At 50.5% G+C, this 27050-nt stretch overlaps 1 long non-coding RNA gene across 2 annotated transcripts in view; it reads left to right on the forward strand.

Annotated features, from left to right (window-relative positions):
• Positions 1-27050, forward strand: part of LOC103352342 (uncharacterized) — a 128219-nt gene that overhangs the window by 94105 nt on the left and 7064 nt on the right. Inside the window, exons 4-6 of one of the 2 annotated variants that reach the window (XR_001795694.3) lie at positions 19361-19445; positions 24090-24846; positions 25104-26104. This is a non-coding gene — a long non-coding RNA (uncharacterized lncRNA). Of the gene's footprint in view, positions 1-19360; positions 19446-24089; positions 24847-25103; positions 26105-27050 lie in introns of those variants that run through there. The other variant, XR_011383876.1, reaches the window with a different exon arrangement.

The following is a 27050-nucleotide window of genomic DNA, read 5'->3' on the forward strand; positions in this document are numbered from 1 at the left end:
TTGTCCTCTCCCTCACCTCTGCGTCTAGTTCAGCCTAAGAATGATTGAGTTAAACCTCATGGCCACCCTCCCAAGGACACTGAGAAAAAAAAAAAAAAGCCTCAAGCTCAAGTGCTTGGAAAATGTCTCTGGCCTGTTGAGAATGAGGGAGACGACAACAATACTGGCAGAACCCCAGGCTTTTCCAAACTTCTCAGCAGTCGCGTGGTGGGCTCACACCCTCTTCTGTTGGCAAGATGTGGCAAATATTGCAGCTCAGCGGTAAGAGTGAGAAACCCATGTCCTAAGCAGTTGGGTGGCTCTTCATGACAGCAGTTTTAGCTCTATTTAAACCCCCAAAACTTTGCTCTGTGTGTGTGCATGCGTGCGTGCGTGCACGTGTGTGTGTGTGTGTGTGTGTGTAGGAGGGTTTGGACTCTCTTCCTCTTTTGTTATGGGGGAGAACAGGGAGCAGATTGGAACAGGTTGTAACACTTCCGCACGCCTGTGTCCTGGTGCTTACTTCATAGTGCTGTCTGCCAGTTGGCGCCTAGATCCCATGCCTCTTTGATTTATGTATTTATTGTAAAGCAGCCAAATTTCACAGAAGAGGAGAGGATATTCTAATTTAATAGTAAGAGCAAGGTGTAATTTCTTATAAATGGAGGGAAATGCACCCACATCCTTAGCTGATGTCAGAAAAATGAGAATCTGCTCAGGGTTTTCCGCCACCCATTTGAAAATGAAGACCTAAGATGTCATTTCACCAGATGATTTTTTTAGCGCATTTATAAGATCAGATTATTTTATTTTGTATGTATGTGTGTGTGAAGTATTACATTAAAAATGCAGATAAGTAGAATTAAAAAAACCAACCCCTATCTTTCAAACAGATAAATAAATCCCTTAAATTTTATATCAGTCATTATTTTTCTTTTTAGAATGGTTAAAAATATTGCCAGTAATAGGGTTTGAATTGCCTGCAAGAGCAGGAGGCCAGTGTGGCATTCTAGGCTTGAGAGGGTGGGCACCCAGGATGGCTGGGAGGGTCTGAATGGGGCTGTGGGAATAACTGGAAGGGGAGTGAAACATGCCAATGGCTCTAGTTGTAAGAAAACTCTAGCAACCCCCAAGGCACCAGGCTGGGAGGTCCTTGTTTGCCTGCCCTGTATCAGGAGCTCCCCCGTGGGTCTCCGAGCCCATTGCATTTGCAGGAATGTTTCCTACCTTGGATCCCACCCTTCCTGGCTTCCTAGACATAAAGTAAAACTGTTCTATCTGGCTGAATGATGCTGCCCCGTAGAACGTCAGTGCGTGATGAGGAAAGTTACGACGTGCGATGGGGGACCCCAAGCCGGACCCTGTATCTGGACTGGCATTGCCCTGGCCTCGCTGAGAGCCTGACACGCATTAGGTGCCCAGTGTGTGTTGAGCGCTTGGAATTCTATTTGCCTTGTTTTCAAATGTGAAGTGCTGCTTGTCCCTGCCTGGCCCCTCCTCCACTCTGCCTAACCCCACCTGTGCCCCAGGCCCTCCTTGGTACCCTCCTGAACACTTCTGGGCAGGCTTGGTCTTGCCCTTGAGTGTGTGGTTGACTTTGGTGGGGCTGGCTGGGAGTCTGCACCCTGGTTCCAGCCCTAGCTCTGCCAGAGCTGGACCGATCTGGAAGGTATCTCAAGCACAGAGTGCCTCAGTTTCCCTCCCTTCAAAGCGAGTGTAACAATATTTATCTTCTTACCTCTTGCAGCTCTTATGAAACGAAAATGAAATGATAGATGTGAAGGTAATTAGGAAAAAGGCTCTATGCAAATCCATCACCATGATTAGCATTATCATTGTTCCTTTTTTTAGAGCCCCAAATGATCGCACGCTTCCGCCCAAGACAAGGTTGGGAATGGGAAGGGAAAGAACTGCATCTGCCTGCAACCTTGTGGTGGACAGAGCCCCTTATTCTGTTTCCTCTCTCGGAAGAGAAGTTGCTGTGATCGGGTCATTGCATGTAAAATGCTTTAAGAATGTGATCTGTACTTCATCATTTTAAAATTCAAACATCCCTGCACCTTTTTTCCCCCTCACCCCGTTCATATTTGTCTTCTCGGTCTTGCCTTCATCGGGCACCACATTTGTATTGATAAATTGTAGGTAGTGGGAGATGTATTGATGGGAAGGAGACAGTTCAAAATGTAGAGTGCTGTGGCTTTGCATATCATTACACCTAGCTAGCTTTTTGCCTCCTGAAATCTGTCGATTTGTGCATTATTGCTATTCAGGCTGATAAATGACAGTAATTGTTCTTAAGTTGAAGAGCTGGTTTAATATGCTGTCTGGCCTGGGAACTTCCTGAGCACCAGGGTTAAACTAGTGCTCCACTAGAGCTAGCAAAATGGCCCTTTTTTCATCACAGACGATAGAGTTAATTGAATTACTTGCTATTCATGCGGTTTGTAGCCTTGATTCTAGAGATACCATGAACTGGAGCGGGGGAGGGAACGGCGTTGTAGGGGCTCAGGGCAACCATGAGGATTTGCTTCAAGGACGTGACCCCCTTCTCCCAGTGGAGGGCTGTGCACTCTCTGCAGCTCCATGTGCTTTCTCGTTCCTGGCCTTGCTCTTGGTTATTTCGGGGTACCCAAGCTGCACAGTCTGAAAGGAAAATAGGATTCCGGGGGCTGCCAAGGTGGTCTCTATGAGGATACTTTTGCATATTTTTTTAAATGTCAGAAATCAGATCACTTGAATCACTTGCATTTTACGTGTTTTTTTTTTTTTTTTTTAATCTTTTGAACTGGGGACTTGGGGTATGATTTGGGTGGGTTCTAACGTCGCTGCTGACTTGAGGGGAGGCCCTGAGCGTTCTGTGTTTTCCTATATGGTGGCTCCCTCTATCCCAGGCAGTCAGCCTCTAGGGCCCATTGAAGCTGTCAATATCAAATGCATGCCCCTTGCCTCGGACTTGGGCAAAGAATTTACTGCAGGAAGCTGGAGAAGAGGAATCTGCCACTCAAGGAATGTCCCATCTGATGCCGGTTGTGAGCAGAGCTTTCCAGAAAAGTCTGTGCAACAACCTGACCTTCAGTGGTATTTCTAGGTGCTCCCTAGCAAGAAGAAACCCCAAAGTGGGTGTGAAGCAAGTGAGAGCCCTACCTTGTCTCACCCAACCCTACCTTTGACATGATTTATTAAGGCACCAGGGGGATGTAAAATCCCATTTGCTTCTGTCGGGGAATGAGTGCCTACAGCCCCAACCACCCTTCCTTTAGCCCATCCTGGATGGTTGAAACCAATTGCTTCCCTTTGGAAAGTGCAAGCTTTTGTAACAATCTTTGGCACTATTAGTGGAGAATCCTTCCCTCTCTCTCATCCCTCTCCCTGGATGGGAGAGAATGGTAGGTATTCAATGCCCTAATTGGACACATGTACCTTATTTTGATGCAAAGTAAGGGAATTTTTGGGTATTCTTTTCCCGTGCCGTTTCTTGGATCTCAGATGCACCCACTGAGGCGGGCCTGAGGGATGGGACCCCATTCTAGAAGAGGCTAAGACTCCTATTTAGGGGCGTTAATCAATTCTCATCCTTGGAGCCCATAAAATCCGTCTTTTGCTCCCTGACAAGGTATGAGATAATGAAAGAAGATGGCTGAAAATGTAAATCATTTGGGTCTGTTGGTAACACTGTTTAGAATTAAATTCATGTGTAATAGAACTTCCGATCAGAAATGAACAGCTTCCCAGACAAAGCCATCATAAGTTCCATAATTTCACACGGATGCTTCCAACGCTAATGGAGCTGGTGCAGTTCGCTTGATAATGCTCTCAGCAGAAAGAGATCATTTTTCCTAGTTCTGTAACTAGCAAACATGACTGCAAATCACTCACTCCGGCTCTTCCTGTCCAGCATCCATGGAGAGCACATCTCATGCCTTTGCTGGGCCAGGCAGAGGCGAGAGCGCACCTGCTTCCCTCACGTATAGCTCCTCACTGGGGAGAGAGAAGAAACACACTAAGATCTGAGCATGGCTTCCAGGGCTAGATGAAGGTCAAGGTCCTTTCTGGGTCCCTGGGCCCCCCATTTCTGCACTGTCCCACAGCTTTCTGCACTGTCCCACACCTGGGGAGGGTGTGCTAGGAGCCCAAAAGGGTGGCAGAGGCTGGAACACTCCAGGGCTTCCTTTGGGCTCACTGTGAAACCCAGGGAGTGTCAGAGTGTGGGATGCAGGCCTACTGCCCAGATACACCCGTGCTGTAGGAACATGGCAATGAATGACATTGAAGCAAGTGCCAGTCCTCCTCCAATGCACTGTCAGCTCTTCTGATCATATCAGAAGTAAGGCTTATCTGGTGCAATCATGTCTTCAGCATCTGCCTCTCATACGTTGCCATCCTCCTTTATTCAAAAGGGATACAAGCTTTACATTCAGAGCCTTCTGCAGGTGGCAGTATCCAGCTAGAGCTAAATGGTGCCATGTAAATGTTTTCAAAGAAATTTATTTATTTGGGGGAAAGGAGAGTGTGCACACAAGAGAGCAAGAGAGCGCTCCACAAGCTGGTTTACTTTCCAAATGTCCACAGTGGTTGGGGCTGGGCAGGCCAAAGCTGGAACTCAATCCAGGTCTCCTACGTGGGGGGCAGGAACCCAAGCACTTGAGCCATCACTTGCAGTTTCCTGGGGTGCATATTAGCAGGTGGCTGGAGTTGAGAGCAGCACTGGCATTTCATTCCAGTCACTTTTTTTTTTTTGGTGTTGACAGGCAGAGTGGACAGTGAGAGAAAGAGAGAGAGACAGAGAGAAAGGTCTTCCTTTTTCTGTTGGTTCACCCCTCAATGGCCGCTGTGGCTGGCACGCTGCAGCTGGTGCACCATGCTGATCCAAAGCCAGGAGCCAGGTGCTTCCTCCTGGTTTCCCATGTGGGTGCAGGGCCCAAGGACCTGGGCCATCCTCCACTGCCTTCCCAGGCCACAGCAGAGAGCTGGACTGGAAGAGGAGCAACCGGGACAGAATCTGGCACCCCGACCGGGACTAGAACCTGGTGTGCCGGTGCCGCAGGCAGAGGATTAGCTTATTGAGCCTGCAGCGCTGGCCCTCCAGTCACTTTGATGTGAGATGCACATGTCTCACCTGCTCATGCCACACTCTGGTCCCAGTGGTGCCACTTTTTTTTTTTTTAAGATTTATTTATTTATTTTGAAAGTCTGAGTTACACACAGAGAGAAGGAGAGAGAGAGAGAGAGAGAGAGAGAGAGAGAGAGAGGTCTTCCATCCTCTGGTTTACTCCCCAATTGGCCACAATGGCCTGAGCTGTGCCAATCCAAAGCCAGGAGCCAGGAGCTTCTTCCTGGTCTCCCACATGGGTGCAGGGGCCCAAGGACTTGGGCCATCTTCTACTGCTTGCCCAGGCCATAGCAGAAGAACTTGATCAGAAGTGGAGCAGCTGGGACTAGAACTGGCGCCCATATGGGATGCCAGCACTGCAGGTGCTGCTACACCACTTCTTAAAAACAAATTTTGTTGCATGATTTCTTTTTATTTATGGTGAGTGATGCCAATTTCCCCTATGGCCATGATAAAGATTGCTTCTAGATAAATTTCATTGAATAAAAGGAGTCGGCTGAAAGACAAGGGAACGGGGGTAAGAGTGGTGCTGGTGTACGTGACAGCAGGTGCCGAGTGAGGGGATGCGGGGTGGGCAGCTGTGGGGTCGCGGTGAGGAACTGGCAGCCAGGTGTGGCACCTCCCTGCAACTTGAGCAATGCTTCTGGAGCCTCTGTCCCCCAGACTTCAGAAACACTCCTGTCTTGTTCAATTATTACGTGTCGATTATAAAAATAAATAAAAATGTAAAACCCTTCCAAAACCTCCAAGGAAATAATAAATGTCTGAAGGGATGGATATGCTAATTACCCAATATATACTTGTATTGAAACATCACAGTGTACTCCATAAATTGGTATAATTATGTGTCGATTAAAAAATTCTGCTGCTGGGGCCGGCGCTGTGGTGCAGCGAGTTAAGCTGCTGCCTGCCACACGAGCACCCAATATGGGCGCTGGCTCAAGTCCTGGCTGCTCCACTTCTGATCCAGCTTCCTGCTGATGTGCCTGGGAAAGCAGTAGAAGATGGCCCAAGTCCTTGGGCCCTTGAGCCCACTTGACAGACCCGGAAGAAGCTCCTGGCTCCTGGCTCCTGGCTTTGGATTGGCGCAGCTCCAGCCATTGCAGCCATTTGGGGAGTGAACCAGCAGATGGAAGATCTCTGTCTGTCTCTGCCTCTCTCTTTGTAATGCTGCCTTCCAAATAAATAACTCTTTTCAAAAAATTCTGCTGCCTTATTTTGTTTGAAAAAGAAAGGATTTTCTTTTTGGGAAGTTTGGAGTATATAGAACACATAGAACACACATAGAGATTCCAAGGAATTGAAAGACAAGGAAGGGAAAGAAAAAGACCTCTCTTGCTAGATGTAGCTGTTGCTAATGTCTCGGTATGTTTTGCTGTTGTGTTTTCATATGTGAAGTTAGATACCTCTCCTCTCCTTCAAGCAGAACTGTGGCTGTGATAAGTAGACCACCCTATAGCCTGTTCCTTCCCCTCCACTTACATGTTGTGGACGCTCCTCTCCACTTACGTGTTGTGGACACTTTCCCACGTCCAGATCTTCAGTGGGGCTGGCTGTTTGATCGTTAGGTTCAAATCAATCTGATATTTACCGAAGCTCATTCTAGGCATTTAGGGGTGTACTGGTGGCTGAACAAAAGTCTTTGCCGTGCAGGAGTTTAAATCCTAGATACTTTTGGAGGAAACTCAGCTTACTCCTGGAACGTCTGATGGTTTGTGATTTGGAGGGTACAGTACCAGGAGTGAGCATGGCTGCAGTTGACATTCTGGACACTGGAATTCCTCTTGCATATTTCTATTCCCTTTGGAGAAATCTGTAGAAGTAGCATAGCTTGGCATAAAGGTCTGGGCTTTTCAAAGCCTCTGTCGCATCTACCTTACTTTTCATGCAATTCTTTATCATTTGTGTATCACTGTTAAGGACAGGTTTGTGTACGTGTGTGTGTGTGTGTGTGTTTTCTCACTTTCTCATTGTTTGATTTTCCTATAGCTGTTGAATTTTTGGGATTCTTTATATATTCTATTTACTCGTCCTTTGCTGGATGTGTGGATTGCAACCATTTTCTCCTAATCTGTCGCTTGCCTTTCCATCTTTTTCATAGGGTTTTGCAGAACAAAGACTTTTAATTTTGAAGAGATCCGATCCATCAATTTCATTCACTTTACTTTCCATACCTTTAAGCAGACTGTGTGCCTGACTTAATAATCAGGACCAATGTTCCATTTTGAAAAAGAGTCTAGATAGGCCGGCGCTGTGGCTCACTAGGCTAATCCTCCACCTAGTGGCACCGGCACACCGGGTTCTAGTCCCGGTCGGGGCGCCAGATTCTGTCCTGGTTGCCCCTCTTCCAGGCCAGCTCTCTGCTGTGGCCCGGGAGTGCAGTGGAGGATGGCCCAAGTGCTTGGGCCCTGCACCCCATGGGAGACCAGGATAAGCACCTGGCTCCTGCCATTGGATCAGCGTGGTGTGCCGGCCTTTCTCTCTGTCTGTCTCTCTCACTGTCCACTCTGCCTGTCAAAAAAATAAAGAGTCTAGATAAATACAAATATATATATATATATGTATATTATGTATACATAGAAGGTGCATGTATCACGAGGTCCTACTAGGCACAAAGGATTTGCTTATGTTGAGAGAGACCTCGGTGTGAGCATTGTTTGGTTCTTGCACACAGGGAGTTAGGCAAAGGTACCGTCACCTAGGTGAAAAATGCTCTGGAGGCAGAAATCAGGGAGTCTTGTCCATGAAGGAACGTTGTTGTTGTTGATGTAGAGCAAGAATAAGAAGGAAGAGTTGGCCAAATACAGAGTCAGGAGCGGGCACAGGGCTGCCCCGGGGTGGGAAGGAGCGTGGTTTATTTGGGGAGTGAGGCAGCTGGGGGAGGGGCACATGGGCAGACAGGGCTGGGGGCAGGCTCCCTAGGATTTGATGGGAATTGGGCATTCTCTTGAGGGCAACAGGGGCCAGGAACAGGCCGTGGGAACAATTTCTTCAACTTTGCAAAGACTACAAAGGACCTTCCAAGAACTCACAGAGAGGCCGGCGCCATGGCTCACTAGGCTAATCCTCCGCCTTGCGGCGCCAGCACACCCAGTTCTAGTCCCAGTCGGGGCGCCGGATTCTGTCCCGGTTGCCCCTCTTCCAGGCCAGCTCTCTGCTGTGGCCCAGGAGTGCAGTGGAGGATGGCCCAAGTCCTTGGGCCCTGCACCCGCATGGGAGACCAGGATAAGTACCTGCCTCCTGCCTTTGGATAGGCGCGGTGCGCCGGCCGTGGCGGCCACTGGAGGGTGAACCAACGGCAAAGGAAGACCTTTCTCTCTGTCTCTCTCTCTCTCTCACTGTCCACTCTGCCTGTCCAAAAAAAAAAAAAAAAAAAAACTCACAGAGGAAGCCCTTGTTGGGGTATAGCGGGTAAAGCCACCACCTGCAAAGCCACCCATATGGGCGCCGGTTTGAGTCCAGGCTATTCTACTTCCCATCCAGCTCCCTGCTATTGCACCTGGGAAAGCAGTGGAAGATGGCCCAAGTCCTTGGGCCCCTGCTTCCATGGAGACCCAAATGGCGCTCCTGGCTCCTGGCTTCCGCCTGGCCCAGCCCCCGGCCCTTGTGGTCATTTATGGAATGAACCAGCAGAGGGGAGATGGATCTTGCTCTTTCTCTGTCTTTCCCCTTCTTGTTCTCTAAGTGTGTCTTGCAAATAAAGAAAAGAAAACTTAAGAGCTCATGGAGGATGCATATTGTGACAAAACTATGCGTGGATTTCAAAGTTATTGTGCACCAAAGCAAACTCAGGCTTTAATTCTGCTTTTCCACAGACTTTTTGAAAGAATGTCAAATACGATGTCATATTGTTTTTTGAACAGAAAGCTCAACTCTTCATGCGTGTGAATAAGAAGCGAGACATTTAGATTAGCTGTTGACTTCTTATAGATCCCCAAGTCTAAAATACTCCTTACTTTAAAAGAAATCATTTTCTAAACTTTTACTTAGTGTCTAGCATATGTAGAAAGTGTTAGTTTTAAAAACAGTTCTGGGGGCCGGCACTGTGGCGTAGCAGGTAAAGCCTCCGCCTGCAGCGCCAGCATCCCATATGGGCGCTGGTTCGAGTCCCAGCTGCTCCATTTCTGATCCAGCTCTCTGCTATGGCCTGGGAAAGCAGTAGAAGATGGCCCAAGTCCTTGGGGCCCGGCACACGCATGGGAGACCCCGAGGAAGCTCCTGGCTCCTTCAGATTGGCCCAGCTCTGGCTGTTGCGGCCATTTGGGGAGTGAACCCAAATGATGGGATGGAAGATCTCTCTCTCTGTAACTCTGCCTTTTAAATAAATGAATAAATAAATCTTTTAAAAATACGCAGTTCTAAATTATGAGGGCAACACAAATGCCTCATAAGAGAAATAACTGTTGCACCATCTGAGAGGCCTGAGGTGGGGTGAGCACCTGCTCCAGGGGTGGGACTACCTGTGTTTGTCACTCTCAGAAGCTGAAGGCTTTGCACACAGAGAACTCAATGACGGGATGGAGGTAGGGGCATGGGGGAGGCTGCCTGGCTTTGGCTGGCCCACAGCCTTGGCTGCAGCCTGGAGGTGTCTGTGGCCTTTCCCCTGCATTATAAAACCAGGCTGCGGTGAGGTTGCTTTCCCAGCTTGCTCCCGGTGCTATTTCTTTGCATCATGGACTAAGCCCAACTCTTGAAACATCCACTTCTCAGGAAATTGTCCATCCTCAGCCTTGCAGGGTTGCCAGGCCAAGCACTGTGTTAGTGCTGTGGTGAGAGAAAACAATAAGGTATTTCTCTTTCAAAGCCTATGGCCTCCTCCGAATTCTCGCGACACCTGTGAGACACACGCGGCGGTGCTGCTGGATTCCCCTGGAGCCAGCGACCCCCACCTGCGAGGCGCGTGAGGGTGTGGCCTGGACCTGGACCTGGACCTGGACCTGACCATGCCTCCAAAATGCGTGCATGCTGGACAGCAGAGGATAAAGCCTTGAGTGTCCCTGACATACCCCGATGGGTTCCCCGGGCCTGGGAGAGGCTGTCCCCTGTCCCTCTGCGGAGGGGATGGGTGTTTTGGAAGGGGCGAGAGCTCTTCCAGGTCTACGCACCCACCCAGCTGGCTCTCTGCAGGGGGGCAGAAGGGAACAGGCCAGTTGTAACACCAGCTGTCCACACACAAACTGCTGAATTTCAAAATCATGCCTCAGATAGAATGAAAAACACCTCGTGCGCCTTCCAGAGAAGAATCTCTGACAAGGACCCAAGTGCCTCCTGGCTCCAGGATGCCACAGAGCACCTTTTCTTTGAGCTGTGTAGGAGGTCCAAGGCCCAGGGAGAGGAAACCTAACCCTCACCTCCAGGAGGAAGCTGTGTCTGAGGCCGCCCATGCCTCTTGGGGACCAGGCTCCTTCCCCTCTGGCTGGGATGCCAGGCACGCGGTGCCCAGCAGAGTGGCCTATGAAGCGTTCAGATATTTCACTTCACCATTAGATATGTTTTTAAAAGTAGATATAGCTGGGGTCGGCGCTGTGGCATAGGGGGCTAAGCCTCTGCCTAAGGGACACAGGCATCCCACAAGGGCACTGGTTTGTGCCCGGGCTGCTCCACCTCCCATCCAGCTCTCTGCTAATGGCCTAGGAAAGCAGTGGAGGATGGCCCAAGCTTGTGGGCCCCTGACCCCACGTGGGAGACCCAGAAAAAGCTCCTGGTTCCTGGCTTCAGATTGGCTCATCTCTGGTCACTGTGGCCATCTGGGGAGTGAACCAGCAGATGGAAGACCTCTCTCCCTTTGTCTCTCTCTGTCTGTAACTCTACCTCTCAAATAAATAAATAAATAAATATTAAAAAAAGTAGAGCTTCAAATGAAATGACAAACAGCCGCTCTCCCTGTCGCAGAATCTGGAACTTGGCAGACGTGTCTACTGGCAAGGAGGCTATGTCACCGGAGGCACTGGGGGCAGCAGGGTGGGCTGCAGCCTGCGGGGTAATGCCTCCTGGTCCAGGACGAGTGTCCCCCAACTCCGTGCTCCTCTGGGCACCCCACACTTCTCCTTCCCTGTCACTCTGCCATCTTGGCATTCATTCTGTGGGCATCTGTGGGCTCCCATTCCAGATACACTTAGACTCGCTTCCTGGGGAGACCAGAAGTAAGACATGGTCCTTGCCTCTCCTTGGCCCCCCTGCCCCGGGGGGACTGTGAGCACACTGAGGATATGGCAATGTCATATTTATCCTCGCTCACATCCCTTGGGCATTATAGAGCACACAGCAGGCACCTGTCAGATGCTGAGTTGGAAAATGGTGTTGGGAATGTCCATCTCTCTTCCTTCCACCTTGCCTTGGCTGCCATCTTGGATTCAACATCCACTCCTCCAGGAAACTTGCTCTGAGCTGTCTCTCTGAGTCCCCCACACACTGCCCGGGGCTGAGGGTAGATTGTCTGGTTATGCTGGGGGCACCTCGGCCTCTATGGCCTGCTGAGGTCCCCAGATGTGGTAGGGAAGGTGGCAAGAAGGAACATTTAGGGCCCCAGTCTCTCCCAAAGGAGATAGTGGGCCGATGCAGTTCAGAACCCTTGGAGGGATGCACTGCACTCCCAGGAAAACCCTCACGGGCCAGCTGGACGCTCGGATTTTTCACAAACAGAGTTTGGTTGAGGTGGGGCTCTCACAAGTGGACACAGGGTCCCTACGCTCCGCAAGGAGCTCGGTGAGGCAGTCTTCCACCCCCTCTCCTGCTCTGGGTGCTTCAGCCCGAGGTGGGTGCTTGCTGTGTCTGTCTGAGAACCACAGCAAACCACGGAGCTCACTGCCACTGCTCCTGGTGGAAGAATAAAATCGGGGGAATGCACACACGGTATTATGGAGCTTGTAAAACTCATCTGTCCCTGGGGGAGAATCAACCCAAGGCCATGCCCTGGCGTGGGCACCTGGAATCTGGCCCCTGGCCAGGTCAGAGTCTTGCTCCCACCCTTCCCGCTTCCCCAGCCCTAGCAGCCACACGGGCGTCCGGCTCAGGCTCGGAGCTTCCAGGAATTCTCACCTTCCCCAAACCACCAGGGGGAAGCCCCTCCTTGCCTCATTTGACTCGATTACATTGCTTCTTCCTCTTTGAAACTCAAAACAGAGAAGTACACTGAGGAGGAAAACTTATTTTTTCTCTCTTCCCTCTGGAAGCCAGCCTTGATCCGAATGTTCCTATAGCAACATTAATTCTCCCAAGTTGCACCTACTGTATAATAAGTTATATATATAGAAGGCCCACTGGGATCCAAATACCCCATATGTACAAGCGAATGAGTTAATGCTGCCGTGAGAATTAGCAATGTTCCGTTTCCTGATTTTCATGCATTTCAGGCTACAACCTATGTTCGCTGGGCGCTCTGGATGCCGGGTTGGGGAGCAGTGGGCGTGGGAGCTGTCGTGGCAAGGATCTGCCAGCCTGGCAGATCCAGAGGTCTCTAGAATGCTCGGGCCTCGAGACAGAGATGGGCTGGGGGATGCCAGATCCTTCCTCGTCACCATGGAGCCGTCCCTTGAGCCCAGCTCTGGCTGCCTTGGCCTCCACGGTGCTCTGACAGTGAAACTCAACAGCAGGGGTGTTGGAGGGAGAGAAGTAACTGGGTGAGACTCACAGACAGGTGGGGCTGGCCTGACCCGGGGTCAGCTGCTGCTGCAGTCCTCTGGTGGGAGATGCGTAGTAGCCCAGGCCAATGCTTATTTTTTTTTTTTTTTTGTTTAAAGATCTATTTATCTGAAAGCCAGAGTTACAGAGATGTAGGAAGAAAGAGGGAGGGAGGGAGGGAGGGAGAGAGAGAAAGAGAGAGAGACATCTTCCACCCACATTGGTTTGCTTCCCAAATGGTCTCAATGGCCAGGGTTGGGCCAGGCGAAAGCTAGGAGCCAGGAGATTCTTTGGGGTCTCCAACATGGGTACAGGGGCCCAAGGACTTGGGCCATCTTCTGCTGCTTTCCCAGGCCATTAACAGGAAGCTGGATTGGAAGTGGAGCAGCTGGGATTCCAAACAGCACTGATACAGTCAGTGGCTTTACCTGCAATGCCATAGTGCCGGCCCCTGGCTAATGCTTTTGCCCCCAACTCCCAGAGGTTGAGGGAAAATATCGACCTGGCTCTCGGGAATGTTTGGGCCCTTTGTATGTCTCTGCGTGTTGTTGATAATGAATGGGATAAATCGTGTGTGTTAGCAGGAAAGCAAAGGCTAGGATGGGGCCGGCGTTGTGGCACAGTGGGTTAAGACACCAACTGCAATGCCAGCATCCTGTATGGGCGCCAGTTCAAGTTCTGGCTGCTCACTTCCAATCCACCTCCCCGCTGATGCACTTGGGAGAGCAGTGGAAGATGGCCTAAGCGCATGGGCCCTTGCACCCACATGGGAGACCTGGATGGAGTTTCTGCCCCCTGGCTTCAGCCTGGCCTAGCCCTATGCATTGCAGCCATTTAGGGAGTGAACAAGTGGATTGAAGATCTCTCTCTCTCTTTCTCTCTGTCTCTCTCTAAGTCTGTCTTTCAAACAAATAAATACATCTTTAAAAGAATAAAAAGAAAGTAATGGCCGGGATGGAACAGCAAGATTGGCGATGGTTTGCAGTTGGAGCCACATCATGGGCCAGGTTGGTGATCAGCACTTTCTCTGCAGTTCATTGTCTACTCCTACACCAGGCCTGGGTAGCATGTTCTTCCCACTGTACAGATGAGAAAACCAAGGCTTAGATTCCATCAGCCAGTTACAGGAGCCGGAGTCAGCACCCTGAAGCCCACATTCTCAGCAACACCTGCTTCTTGCTTCTACAAGTGCCTCATTAAGCTCTGCCTTGCGGCCACACCACAGTTTGGGTTTAACATAAGATGGAGCAGAGAGGGTGTTCTGAGGCAGGTGGTGAGATGTGGGCATCATGGGGGCCTTCCCAAGTGCACGGTGCAGCCGGCTGCCCCTCCACTCCTGAGTGTGCCAGGACATCTGTGCTGAGCCAGGAGGTGGGGCTGCTGTTGTGTGTGTGGGGGAAGGAGATGAGAGCCATGTTCTGGACTGTCCCCCACTTCCCCTTGGGTCCACTGCTCTGCACCTGCTGGCCAGCATCAGGCTAAGCTTCGGGGAACACTAGTGGCCTGCACTTGGGGAGCGCTGGTCCACGCTGTCCTTGGATGTGCTCAGTGGGGTTGTGTACAGAGGCTCAAGGGCAATGGTGCCTCCTCTTGAACATCTTTAGAGCACGTGGCAAAATGGGGATGGGAGGAGGTGCCAGGAAGGTCCACCTCTGGGGTGGGGAGTGGCCGAAGGTGGGGGGGTTATGGGGCTTCCTGAGTCCCCATGGGTGACACAGCTCCCATGACTGCAAGCATAGCCCTGTGTGTGCGTGTGTGTGTGTTGCACATCCATACACACACGTGGGTACCTGGTACAGCCCATCCAGTGTGTCATTTGCCCTTCTTGTCTCTACCCCTGTTGGGGGCCGAGGGCTTGGCTGAGGTCAGGGGACTTCAGGCCTCCCGGCTGCCCCTCGGGCTAGGACTCGGAACACCGACCGCCACCAGAGGGCGCTGCCCCTCGGCCCGCTGCCTGCTCTTGTGCGGGAGCCGAGGAGTTGAAAAACTCCCACGAATTATCTTAAAACCAGAGGGCGAGCAGCCCGGCTCATTTCCGGCAGTTCCTGCCCTCCTGCGTTTAATGACAGGCCTTCTCCCGCTCAGCCCCTAGCCTGTGGATACCCTAAAGGGGTGTAAAACTCAACAGTCACTCACGGAGATAAAACCCCCTCTAAAAGTTCTCGGTTCTGAAGCTTCTTTATGGCTCCTGATGGGAGTGTTTCTGGAAGGCTATTTGGGGAAATGAAATGGTCCATTTGTCCCCTTGTAAGGCTGAGCTGAGCCCAGGGGCCCCTGCGCTCCTGGCTGTGCAGTGGAGCAGTAGCTGGAGACAGGTGCCTTGCCTGGCATGGACCGCAGGCGCCGAGGGGGCGTGGTGGGATGCTCTGGGGAACCGGCAGCCCAGCCAGGACCCCCTGCACGAACTCACAGCCGCTCAGGGGCCAGCCCAGGAGGTATAATCACAGCAAGAAGATGCCACCAGGGACCCGGTAGGGTGCAGATGCAGGGGGCTGGCCCCGTTCCTCCTCCTGGTCTTGGCACTGACAGCCAGCCCCAGGTGGACCAGACGACTTCTCCCGCGGGTCTCCTGGCCAGAGGGGCAAGCCCGAGGGGGCTGATACACTCGCTCCGAGGTTTCACCTCTGCCTCATACCCACTGGGCAGGACTGGCCTGATGGAGGAGGTGGCCACTGGACACAGGGAAATGGGACTCCACTCTTGACTTGTGGGCTCCAAAGGTATGTTCACGTGTAGGGGCTGCCATGTGCCAGTAGCACAGACAGGGTGGTCAAGGCGCACATATATGCTTTCTCTTGGTGGTCTGAGGTCAAGGTGTCGACAGGGTTGGCTTCTTCCAGGGCGCCTCTCCTTGGCTTGTGGATGGGTCTTCTCCCTGTGTCTCCCCCCAATCTCTCCCTCCCCCCTCGGTGTGAGTCCCTTCTTACAAGGACACCGGTCAGAAGGGGCAGGGGCCCACTCTGATGACCTCGTTTTCCATTAGTTACCTCTTTAAAGACCCTCACTCCAAATACGGTCCCATTCGGAGGGAGTTAGGCTCTCAACGTGGACTTGGGAGAGTGAGGGTGCTCAGATCATCCCAGGACAGAGAGCACTAGTAAAGGGAGGAGATGAGACCTGTAGGAGGAGAAGAGACTTCCAACCCACACTCCCTCCACCTCTGAAACCGAAGCTTCCCCTGGCAGAAGAGGGTAGGAGAGGAGACGCAGAGGCCGACACCCCTGCGGTGGCTGCCACTTCTCTCTCCTCCACCCCCTTTTCCTCTGCACCTCCATTCCTCCCTGCTTCTCCCCTTCATCCAACACAGGTGCAGGGCAAGGCCTGGAACACTATGAGCTCTGTGGATTGGGGATTGGCCCTCCAGCCTAGGATGCGGCCCCTGCCCCAGGCCCCCAAGATGCTCCAGGAGAAGCACTCTCTTGGCTCCATCACCGGGCCAAGAGAATTCCAGATCTAAGCCTGAGTTTGAGCGTGGAAGCTCTGCTGGTTCCTGGTCATGGGGTTTCAGGCAGGAAACCCGGGGAGACATGTGGAGGCCCTTGCTCTGTTCTTACTGCCCTGTCCTAGCTCAGACCTGCTTTGCCCTTCTCTTCCCCGCTCCTCTCTTTCCAAGGCACTCCGCCCAATGAGTCGTGGGTGTTCCTGGGTTCACGGCTGTGCCTCCTGCAGCTCAGACCCTCGTTCCTCTGCTGGGCTTCCTGAAGTGGCTCAGCTCTGTTCTCCTCAGCCTTGGTTCACCCTTAGCGAGCCTTTCGTACTAAGGAAAAACATTGCAGACGTCATCAACCGCAAGAATTATTTTGCTATAAATATTACTGTACAACATGCACATTTTTTTTTTTTTTTTTGACAGGCAGAGTGGACAGTGAGAGAGAGAGACAGAGAGAGAAAGGTCTTCCTTTTTGCCGTTGGTTCACCCTCCAATGGCCGCCGCTGCAGCCGGCGCACCGCGCTGATCCTGGCAGGAGCCAGGAGCCAGGTGCTTTTCCTGGTCTCCCATGGGGTGCAGGGCCCAAGCACCTGGGCCATCCTCCACTGCACTCCCTGGCCATAGCAGAGAGCTGGCCTGGAAGAGGGGCAACCGGGACAGAATCCGGCGCCCCAACCGGGACTAGAACCCGGTGTGCCGGCGCCGCTAGATGGAGGATTAGCCTATTGAGCCACGGCGCCGGCTTACAACATGCACATTTAATAACACTGATTGAGTTCCTGCCCTGGGCCTGGCGCGGAGCTGAGTGCCTTTCCCCACTGGTTTGTTTGCTCACAGCCACTTGCCAGAGAAGATGGTGCTATTCCCAGCCACAGATCTTCCAAAGGAGATTGAAATGCCCCGTGTTGGTAGCTTTTATAGAACTATAAAATCCAGCCGCATTTACAAATTAAATACAAACAAAATGATAAAACCAATACAATTGAGAACAGCTACGTTTATTTAATGGAAAGGATGATGTCGTTTTGCTGAAATGAAGCCACAACCTGCAACACGAATCTGGCGCTGGTGAACATGACCCAAGTTCTTTCTCGATTGGGGCCCGAGGACTTGGGCCATCTTCTGCTGCTTTCCCAGGCATGTTAGCAGGGAGCCGGATTGGAAGTGGAACAGCCGAGACTTGAACCTGCACCCATATGGGATACTGGCACTGCAGACGGCAGCTTAACCTGCTATGCCACAGCACTGGCCCCCTTAGATGGACTTTCAAAAAACAATTAAAAATCACCAAAAGGGTCTGTAGGCCCCTCTAGGTCTCAGTTTGAGAAATCCCAGGGTCTGCCCAAAGACGGGCTCCAGGGGGTGATGGCAGAACATCACCATGGAGTCACACAAGCCCCAAGGGCAGAGGGAGTGAGCGCCACTCACACACTGAGTGACTGCAGGATGGAGACCTTATTCCTCTGGGGATTATTCCCAAGATGGTGGTGGGGGCAGATTGACCTTGTCAGTGTTGGGGGCTCACAACTGGAAGGTCAGGAAGCGGGGTGGCAGGTGCCTAGGACCACCTCTCATGGCTCAGGTGTCTGCGTGGGGAGTAGGGACCCCTTTCTGGGTGCCCTCTTTTGTGACGACAAGGAGGAGGTAGATGGGCCTCGTCCCAGCTCTGCTGTTTTACCCAAAGAGTGAGGATCTTGAATGACGGCTCCTACAGAATGCTCAGCTGGGCCAGGGTCCCTGGATGGTGCTCACAGGCTGCGGGTGCTCAGTCTTCCCCCAGGGGCCTTCCTTTGCCTGGGACAGGACTCCCCAGCCAGACAGGTCTCAGGCATGTCTCTGGAGTCCAGGGGAAATGGCTGTGGGTACTCAGACTGGCATCTGTGCCTGGAAAAGTCACCTTCTGAGATTCCTTGTGCAGGAGCGGGTGGCATTGTCCCTCTGCAGGGCTTGGGGACAGAGAGGAGCTGTAAGCCCGCATTGCTGTGTCGGCTGGGAGGGGCCCTTGAAGAGAAATAAGATATCTGCAGTGGGTAGGGGATGTGTAAGATGGGGCCCTGGTGGTGAGTGCTGTCCAGAGTCAGCTGGGTCCAGATGGGGCTCTTGTGTTCACAGTGGGGAGCACTGCTTGCCCATTTTCATCTTTCTTGATTTCTGGGGGGCTGCAGCTACACCTGGAACAAGGGCCTGCAGAGGGAGTCCAGCTCACTCCCATCTCAGCTCCCCAGCCTCTGAAGCTTAGGTGCATGGAGTCCTGTATGTGTCCGGTACTGGGTCCATGTGTTTGTCAGATGAATGTGAGGTGGGTTTGATGGGAGGTTGGATGTACAGGGGAATAGAGGCAGGACAGGGCTTGGAGGAAAGGCTCATGTCAAGGTTGATGCAGAGATAGGCGCCTAGGGGCCCGTCTGCTGCAGGCGTGGTGAGGATGGTCTCCACGTCCTCAAAGGCACCTGGCACCCCCTCCTCTTTCTTCAGGAAGTGTCTGCTCCAACCACAGCTGGGAAAGTTTTCTTCTGGTGCCTAGTTGCCTTCTATCCATCTGCCCATCCATTCTCCATCCATCCATCCATCCATCCATCCATCCAAACATCTATCCAGTATCCTAACATCTTTCCATCTAGACATTCATCCATCCATCCGGTGAGAAGCTGCAGAACAGGGTCCTCCAACCATCCCAACTGCCCTCTTTCTTGGGGGTGTATGTGAGACACAATTCAGAGCAGTTTCTGACCCTGGAGCTGGCAAGACCCCAGGTAAGCTTGGTGACTCCATGCCAGTGTAACAAATTTACCGTCCTTCCTGCTTGATAATTAACAGCCTTGCAGCCTGCTCCTGGAGCAGGTGCAAGAGATTTGGGGAATATTTTGATCTGCAATCCAGCAGCACAGAGGCAGGAGTGGCATGGCGAGGCTGGGCTGCAATTGACGTATTTATTGTGTGAAGTTGACCGTCCAGACCAGGGAGCTCTGTTCGTCACTTCAGATGGATAGCGAATCACTCTCTGTTTTTATTATTTCAATTCCTGTCTTTCATGGGGTGGTGGTGAATTAGCTCAGTGCCATTTTCTAAAATATCAAGCATTTTTATACATTAGGTACAGTGAATGGCAAGTCCTTGATGTAAAGTCTGCAGTTTTACTCCATAACCAGATTGTAAAATATGAACTGAATTAATCATAACTGCGAAGACTAATGGTACGTTTTCTCTTATTTTATCTTTAGTGCCGTTCAGATCATGTTTTAAAACCTTCCACGTCTGGTGTTGGGAACGCAGCCGCGGCTTGGTGGTGGATAGCAAGAGGCAAAGGTCAGACCCGAGGCTGCACAGATATTGTGTGTTGGATTTATTGTTTTAATTAAGAGCGTGGCAGTTCATCATAAACTGTTTATGGCGTTTCTGCACAGTGCAGCATTTTGAAATCAGCTGTTTTAATGAAAACATAATGTCATATCTGTCAAAGTTCTAAATATTTTGAAAGTGAAATATGGAAACAAGAACTTTAATTCTAGGTTTACTGAAATTAGCTCATTGAATTGCTTTTAAATCCCTTAAGAGGGTCACATCATGGGGTACTGCATGGCTTCCTGTAGGTGACTGGGGAAAAAAAATTCCAGGAGGTTCTCCAGCTGGTTATTTAATAGTGAAAATACAAGTTGAAGGTTAATGTATCGAAAAACAAAACCATTATGGTTGGCGTTGGGGCTTTAGATTAAAGATGCAATAATGGGTGTGCAGGGGTCTGGATGCCGAGTTGTGTGGGGAGGCCTAATTGTGTCGAGAGGGAGCCGAGACCCTCGGAGGGCGGCAGAGAAATGGAGCCACCCCCTTGTCCCCTGGCCGTCATGAAGCCTCCCCGTCACCGCCGCTGCAGCTAATTATTTATAATGACCTCAAAGATGCCGGCGTGTCGCAGACTTTTCAGGCTGAGCAGTTTGCAGGCCTGGTAATTCTCGCTCATGGTCGCTGGGCATCTGTGGAGACATGTCAGCCCTTTTGGGTTGCATTTGTTAGGGAGTTGGATAAAATATTTGTCTAATCTGGAGATTGTATTTTTAGCTGTGTACTCTCATTGGAAGCAGAAATTAAGCTTGTCATTAGCTGCTGGGCCACACGAGTTGACTGAACAGGGTAATGTATGTTGGATTCTGTGCTGTACTTGGTCAAGTTTCATATATATCGTATTCCGCATTATTTTATTAACTTTAATATCTGCACTTCCTATTGCCAGACATGCCCCTCATTCAAAGCACAGAGGCACAGCTCTCTAATCAGAAGTGACAGGCTATATACTTCCTCTCAGCCATTACTCGGTAGCCTAGAGCAAAGAACTCTGTTTCCTTGAAAATGTTTTGAATTGGGTTATTTTTATTGAAGTATTAAAGTAATTCTTCAGATTTTAGGCTATTATTTAAGTACTTTTGGGAGAATACAATAACCTCCGGATTCTATAGGCTTTGTTACTTTAACAGTCCGCACCACTAAATGCATCTTTTTTAATGCTGGTTATATAAGTGTCTCGGAATGCAGCTGACCAGCGGAAGCTCAGAGCGTTCAGGTAATTATAGAAAATTAGGAGGCTAAATGAGTTTAGGAAAGCACAAAAGTGTGATATCCTAACTGCTCGCAAAATAGGGGACCCGCTTGCAGGATTTGTCTGTGACAAATTAGCACCTCCAGTGATTTTTATTTTTGTGTTTTTGTAATTTGGTGGAACTAACCCACAGGCTGGTCAAGAAAGGTGACCGGACATTGGTGGGCAGACACAGAATGAAGCCAAGGGTTCAGTCCTTCTGCCAGGGCCACGTACTATTGTGTGGGAGGAGGTGGCATTGGCAAAGGCTGGACCTGGGCTTGTGTGTGCTGGACAGGAGAGTCCATGCTTCCGGGGGACACGATGTGAGCCAGGAGGAGGATCATCTGGGCTCCTCTCTGGAGATGGCTCCGTTTTATCAACAAAAAGTTGTAAAGAGGAAGCTCTCCCAGGCCCACCCTGTTCTACCTTGTCCGTGATTCCTCCACAGGCGCCGTCCAACCCTGCTTTGGATGCCCAGGAGTGAGTGTGGTTCCGGAAGCTGGCATCAGAGAACTAGACTTCACTGAGCACCCAGTCCTTACCACGCCACAGCCCTGCTCAGGCCAAGTGTGCAAATGGCAGAGCTGGGGTTGGAACCCAAGCTCCAAGGCCCCATCCCTCTGCCCTGCTGTGCCAGCCCTCTGCCTCATGTGGACCCAGAGAGAAAGCTTTCATCTCATTCTTTTCCTTTGCCCAAGCCTCCTTTACCCAAACTCCTGGGTTTATTTGCAGCTGGTTATTCCTAACGTGATCCAGTGATGATCAGGGGTCAAGAAATTTTTAGGAAGAGTAGTTTGCAATGCACGGCTAACAAGAGTGCAAGAAAAATTAGCATCACGGTATTAGGAAGATGGCTGGACCCTGTGGCTCTGACATAGATCCATCAGAATTGACTTTAGGTGAGGAGTAGGATCCATTATGTGCTAAGTGCAAATCCACGCACATGCTAGGGAATCCCAGCTACCAGTGTCCTGGCATAGAACTGGACTCCATTGCAACCATGTAGCTAAGAAGGCAAGAACTGGTGGACATAAAGTACGGAGGTGCACAGCACTAGCAGGGATGGTAAAGAAACAGGGATTTTGATTATTTGTTTATTTTATTTGAAAAGGAAAAAGAGAGAGAAGAGAGATATGGGGTGGGGGAAAGAAGAGAGAGAGAGAGAGAGAGAGAGGGAGAAAGAGAGAAAGAGAGAGAGAGAGAGAGAAAATGAGAGAGAGAAAGTGAGAGTGAGAGCGAGACAGTGTGAATTGCTGGCTCACTCCCCAAGTGCCCGCAACAGCCAGGGCTGGGCCAGGCTGACGTCAGGAGCCCAGAACTCAGTCTGGTTCTCCCACATGGGTGGTGGGAATTCAAGTCCTGGAACCCTCATTTGCTGCCTCCCAGGGTGTACATTAGCAGGAAAGCGGGAATTTGGAGTGGAGTCAGGATTCAAACCCAGGCACTCTGGGTGTGGGATGCGGGCATCCCAGTGGTATCTTAACTACTGAGCCAAATGACCACCCCAGCAGCCATGAATCTGAAGAGCACTGCAAACAAAAGTGATTTCCAGGGCCGGTGCTGTGGCGTAGCAGGCTAAGCCTCTGCAGCGCCGCTATCCCATATGGGCACTAGTTCGTGTCCTGGCTGCTCCTTTTCCGATCCAGCTCTCTGCTAATGCTTCTGGGAAAGCAGTGGAACATGGATCAAGGGCTCGGGCCTCTGCATTTGCTTAGGAGACCCAGAAGAAGCTCCTGGCTCCTGGCTTTGGATCAGCCCAGCTCCAGTCTTTGCGGCCATTTGGGGAGTAAACCAGCAGATGGAAGACCTCTCTCTCTGTCTGTAACTCACCTCTACCTCTCAAATAAATAAATAAATAAAATCTTTTTAAAAAAAGTGATTTCCAGAACAATCAGCCAGACATCAGAGAGACCTGGAGGAGTGTCACCATTTGGTGAATTCTCTAGATGCTCCAATTCCAGCCATTGAAGAAGGACATCCCTGTTCCAGCTTGCTGACAGCCTGGCCAAAGAGTGACTATGGTTACCACCAACCCCTATGTGAGCGCTAACAACACACAGTTCGCAAATACATAAAGTCTTGGATCTTCCCGGTAGCCTGTTGGATTGGCGTTGTCACCCCCATTCGGCAGAGGAAGAAACTGAGTGCCCTCATCACTTAGCCCAAGAAACCCAGCTGAAGCCCCGCTTAGTTGTAAATACAGAGAGGAATCACCTTTCTAAAATCTCATGGAGAAATAGAATTAAGTGGTAAATTAATTTTGGTGTAAAAACTTGACATCCCTGCATAGTTCTTTTTCTTTTTAAAGATTATTTATTTATTTATTTATTTGACAGGTGAGTTATAGACAGTGAGAGAGACAGAGAGAAAGGTCTTCCTTCCGTTGGTTCACCCCCCAAATGGCCACTGCGGCTGGTGCTGTGCCGATCCGAAGCCAGGAACCAGGTGCCTCCTCCTGGTCTCCCATGCGGGTGCAGGGCCCAAGGACCTGGGTCACCCTCCACTGCACTCCCAGGCCACAGCAGAGAGCTGGACTGGAAGAGGAGCAACCGGGACTAGAACTCGGCGCCCATATAGGATACCTGCGCCGCAGGCGGAGGATTAGCCAAGTGAGCCACGGTGCTGGGCCCAGTTCTTTTTCGTAATATGCATTTCCACGGGTTTTTTTTTTGAAGACCCCTCATCTACATCAGGCCATGTAGGAAGGTGTTTACAGGGTCCTATAGTTTGTATTGTGTTTAGGGGTTGCCTGCCTTTTCAATGAGGCTGTGTGGTTACTGACGCTCGTGCCACAATCTGTCACCTGCAGCAGAGATGGGGACATTCTCCCAATGTTCCCTCTGTTCTCCCAAATCCCTCAACTCTGAGGGTTAGCTCTGTGATGACTGACTTTCTGTGAAGTCATTTGTGATCTTTGCATTAGGGATGCAAATTATAAGGTTTGCATAGGGCTGGCTCCTCTTCGCTAAAGTTGACGGTAACAAGTGGTTCGAGTTTTCACTGCAGGGTGATTTATAATTCTCTGGGCTGCCACCCACTCCTACTCAGGACAGGGGAGGGGTCTCCCTGGACCCTGCCTAGCTTGTAGAAGTAGAGCTTGTTCTGGAGGGCAGCTCACTCCTCACACGGACCCTCCCCCTTCCCCATCCCTTCTAGCGGGGAATAATCAGTCATCAAGAGAGGGGATTAAAAAATAGATTTATTGCTATTTCTAAAAGTCAGTACTGGAGGATGAGTAAACACAACAACAGATGTATAAGAACGTTAAGTAGAAACACTATTTTACAATAACATGTACCGAAACACATTTATGTACTGGAAACTATGAAAAATAGCTCTCTTTAAATGATTTAGCATTTGTTCTCTCTTATATACAGATCAGCTTCCAGCGGGAGAACAAAGATGCTTGGAGCTCTCTTGGCCCTCATGAAAGCCCTTCCTGAAAGCCTTCTGGAATGCTCCACGAAGCAGTTTACGGTCTGGGAGGAAATGGCTTCTCCATGTGCAAGTGCGCTGCCCTATCCTCCACTCTCCCCCACACCTGTGGGATCATTGCTGGGGTTCAAGGAGCCCCACGGCCGGCCGTTGTCAGGGGAGACGGTGGTGGGGAGCAGAGCGTGGTAATGGCATTCCCTTCTGGAGAAAAAACAGTGCAGCCTTCTCACCACAGGACCTGCCTTCTGTGTCCACCACTGCTCCCCGGGGAGGAGGGCTCACCTCCAGAAGGCTCTGGATAACTCATTTCTGCTGGCAATAGGCTGCAAAGCACTGGCATGGGAAACGTGGGTTTTGCAGCGCTGGCCCACTCCCGAGGCCTCCTCGGCAGGCTGTGTGGTTGGCTGGATTGCTGATATGGAAAAGGGATTCTGGGAAGAGGTGCCCGTTCCGTAGCCACACCTGGATGGACTTCTAAGGCTCTGAAAGCAGGTGATGTTTGCAGGGTCTTAAAAACACGGATTGGGTGCAGGGGTTTTGCCTTCAGGTTTTGAAGGACTCGAAGGATGGGGCAGTCTGCAGCCAGCAGAGCAAACCTCTAGAGTGACATCGTGGCCCAGACTTTGGGACGGTGACACAGTGTTCCAGCAGCCTCCCAGGGAAAGCCAGCTGGCCGGCCCATGCCGGTGCACATGGAGGGTGAGTACCTTTTCCTGGAACTGGCTTCTTTTAAATGACATCGGTGTGGCTTGATTTGGGCTCGGGGTGACTGGGTCCAACTCAGGGCTGGGGAGGTAGCTGAGGACTCAGTTTCATTTAGCTTTGATACAAAATGTCTCTTTTCTCTTCTCTTCTGGTCAGGGCTTGCACATCAGAAGTCTGGTTTTTGTGACCCCTCCCCTCATCCTGGTGCAATTAACCAAGCCTTTTTTTTTTTTTTTTTTTTTTTTTTTAAGAAATTGAGCTGACATTGTAGCACAGAGGTTTAAGACCCTGCTTGCAACACTGGCATCCCATATCTGAGCGGGGGGTTCGAGTCCTGGCTGCTCCACTTCCAATCTAGCTCCTTTCTAATGCACCTGGGAAAAGCAGCAGAAGATGACCCAAGTGCTTGGGCCCCTGCGACCCACATGAGAGACCTGGATGAAGCTCCTGGGTCTTGGCATTTGCCTAGCTAAGCCCCAGCTGACCATTTGTGACCATTTGGGGAGGGAACCAATGGATGGAAGACCTCTCTGTCTCTGTCTTTCCCTCTTTTCTATGTAACGCTGACTTTCAAATTTACAAAAAGGAGCAAAGCTTGAAATATGTGGAAAGGAAAAGTAGAACGTGTGAATTGTAATCTTGATTTTGCATATACCGAATCACAAACATGTGTGTGTGTGTGTGGTGTGTGTGTGTGTGCATACAACACACGTGTGATGCCTGAGTGTCACCGTCTGATTTGGAAATCCATGGCAGAAAAATCAGATCCCCTAGGTGCGTGCGCGGTTTTGCCTATGCTGAGTCTCGGGTTGCAGGATTATTGAACGGGTTTCTGTCTCTTTCCCCTCTGCAGCGGCAGAGAGCAACCTCCGTGCTAATGCAATATTAAGGGCTGCATAATTAGCCACCTTAATAAATTTCCCCAAGATGGATAGGCAATGTTTGGCTTTCTCTAGAAGAAAACATTCCTCTAATAGTATTCCGTGGGAAGCTTTGGAGAGAACAATGAACAGAAATATCTGGAAATATATTAAGATATATGTGCATATATTGGACATTAGCACCATACTCTAAGCATATTGGGAATATGCTTCAAAATATTTCAAACATTGTTGACCTTTGTTATATAATCCGAGGCTCGGGGAAACATATTTGCATAGACTTAGCCATATATTGTAAATAACTACATGGGACAGTGTGTATTTTTCCTTAAGATGCAGTATTATAAGCAAGACATTAAATTATGCCTATCAGACAAAGCAGCCGGATCTTTGCAGTTTTTTTTTTATAGCACATTCTATTGGGAAGACATCCCTGCCTCTAAAAAGCACATGCATTAAGTGCCTGATTCATGTGGTGACATGTGGCAGATCCAAATGCGTTATGGATCTCTCAGGAATAAAAACAACACAGCCAAACCATCACCTTGGGATGTTCATTGAGTGAATATTTTACAGACACACGCCTTTTATATTTAGATAATAATTTAGTGTTATGACAATTTTTTTAGCAGAGTTGGCAGTCTTTCTTTTTTATAATGGTATTATATTTGTGAGCCTATTAAGTGCATATGGGATAAACTACAGAAAAAAGTATTTTTCATAATTCCTCAGGGTGCTTCTAGCAAAAAAAAAAATGCACAACACAACCGCCACCAAACATATTGGTTTAGAAAAATGTTAATAAAAGGTCAAGCAGAAGTTTCCAGTGCTTAGCATGATGGCCGTGGCGGTGCCGAGGCCTTGTTGGAATGGAGCAACGAGGAGACGTGGGGACTGCTGGGGCCTCCAGTGGGAGAGCATGACCTTCCTCCACAGGGACTGGGAGTTTTCAGCGAAGAATCAAAGCAGCGAGCAGCTTTTCCCTCCGCCATGAGCCCAGGCAGTGTCTGGTGTGGCCTGGGTCCCCAGGAGCCAGCAGCCCTGGGTATGCAGGAACTCAGACCCTCTGCTAAGGGTCTTTCTGGGGGCTGGGGGAGTGAATGGTGCAAACTTGGGGGGTACTTCTCCCCTTTTCCATCTGGCTCCCCACACCCAGGGGAAAAGACAGGTGCACACGGTGTGTGTGGGGGCGCTGGGTGGAGTCCACCTGCCAAGGAGAAGAGCTAGGCCGAGGCTCCTGCCTGGCTGGGACCCCATCCCCTCCCTGTGCTGAGGCCACCCCTTCCTGTGTCTCTTGCACTGGGAGACCAGGCAAGG

Source organism: Oryctolagus cuniculus, chromosome 18, assembly GCF_964237555.1.
Source record: "Oryctolagus cuniculus chromosome 18, mOryCun1.1, whole genome shotgun sequence".
NCBI classification, from domain to species: domain Eukaryota; kingdom Metazoa; phylum Chordata; class Mammalia; order Lagomorpha; family Leporidae; genus Oryctolagus; species Oryctolagus cuniculus.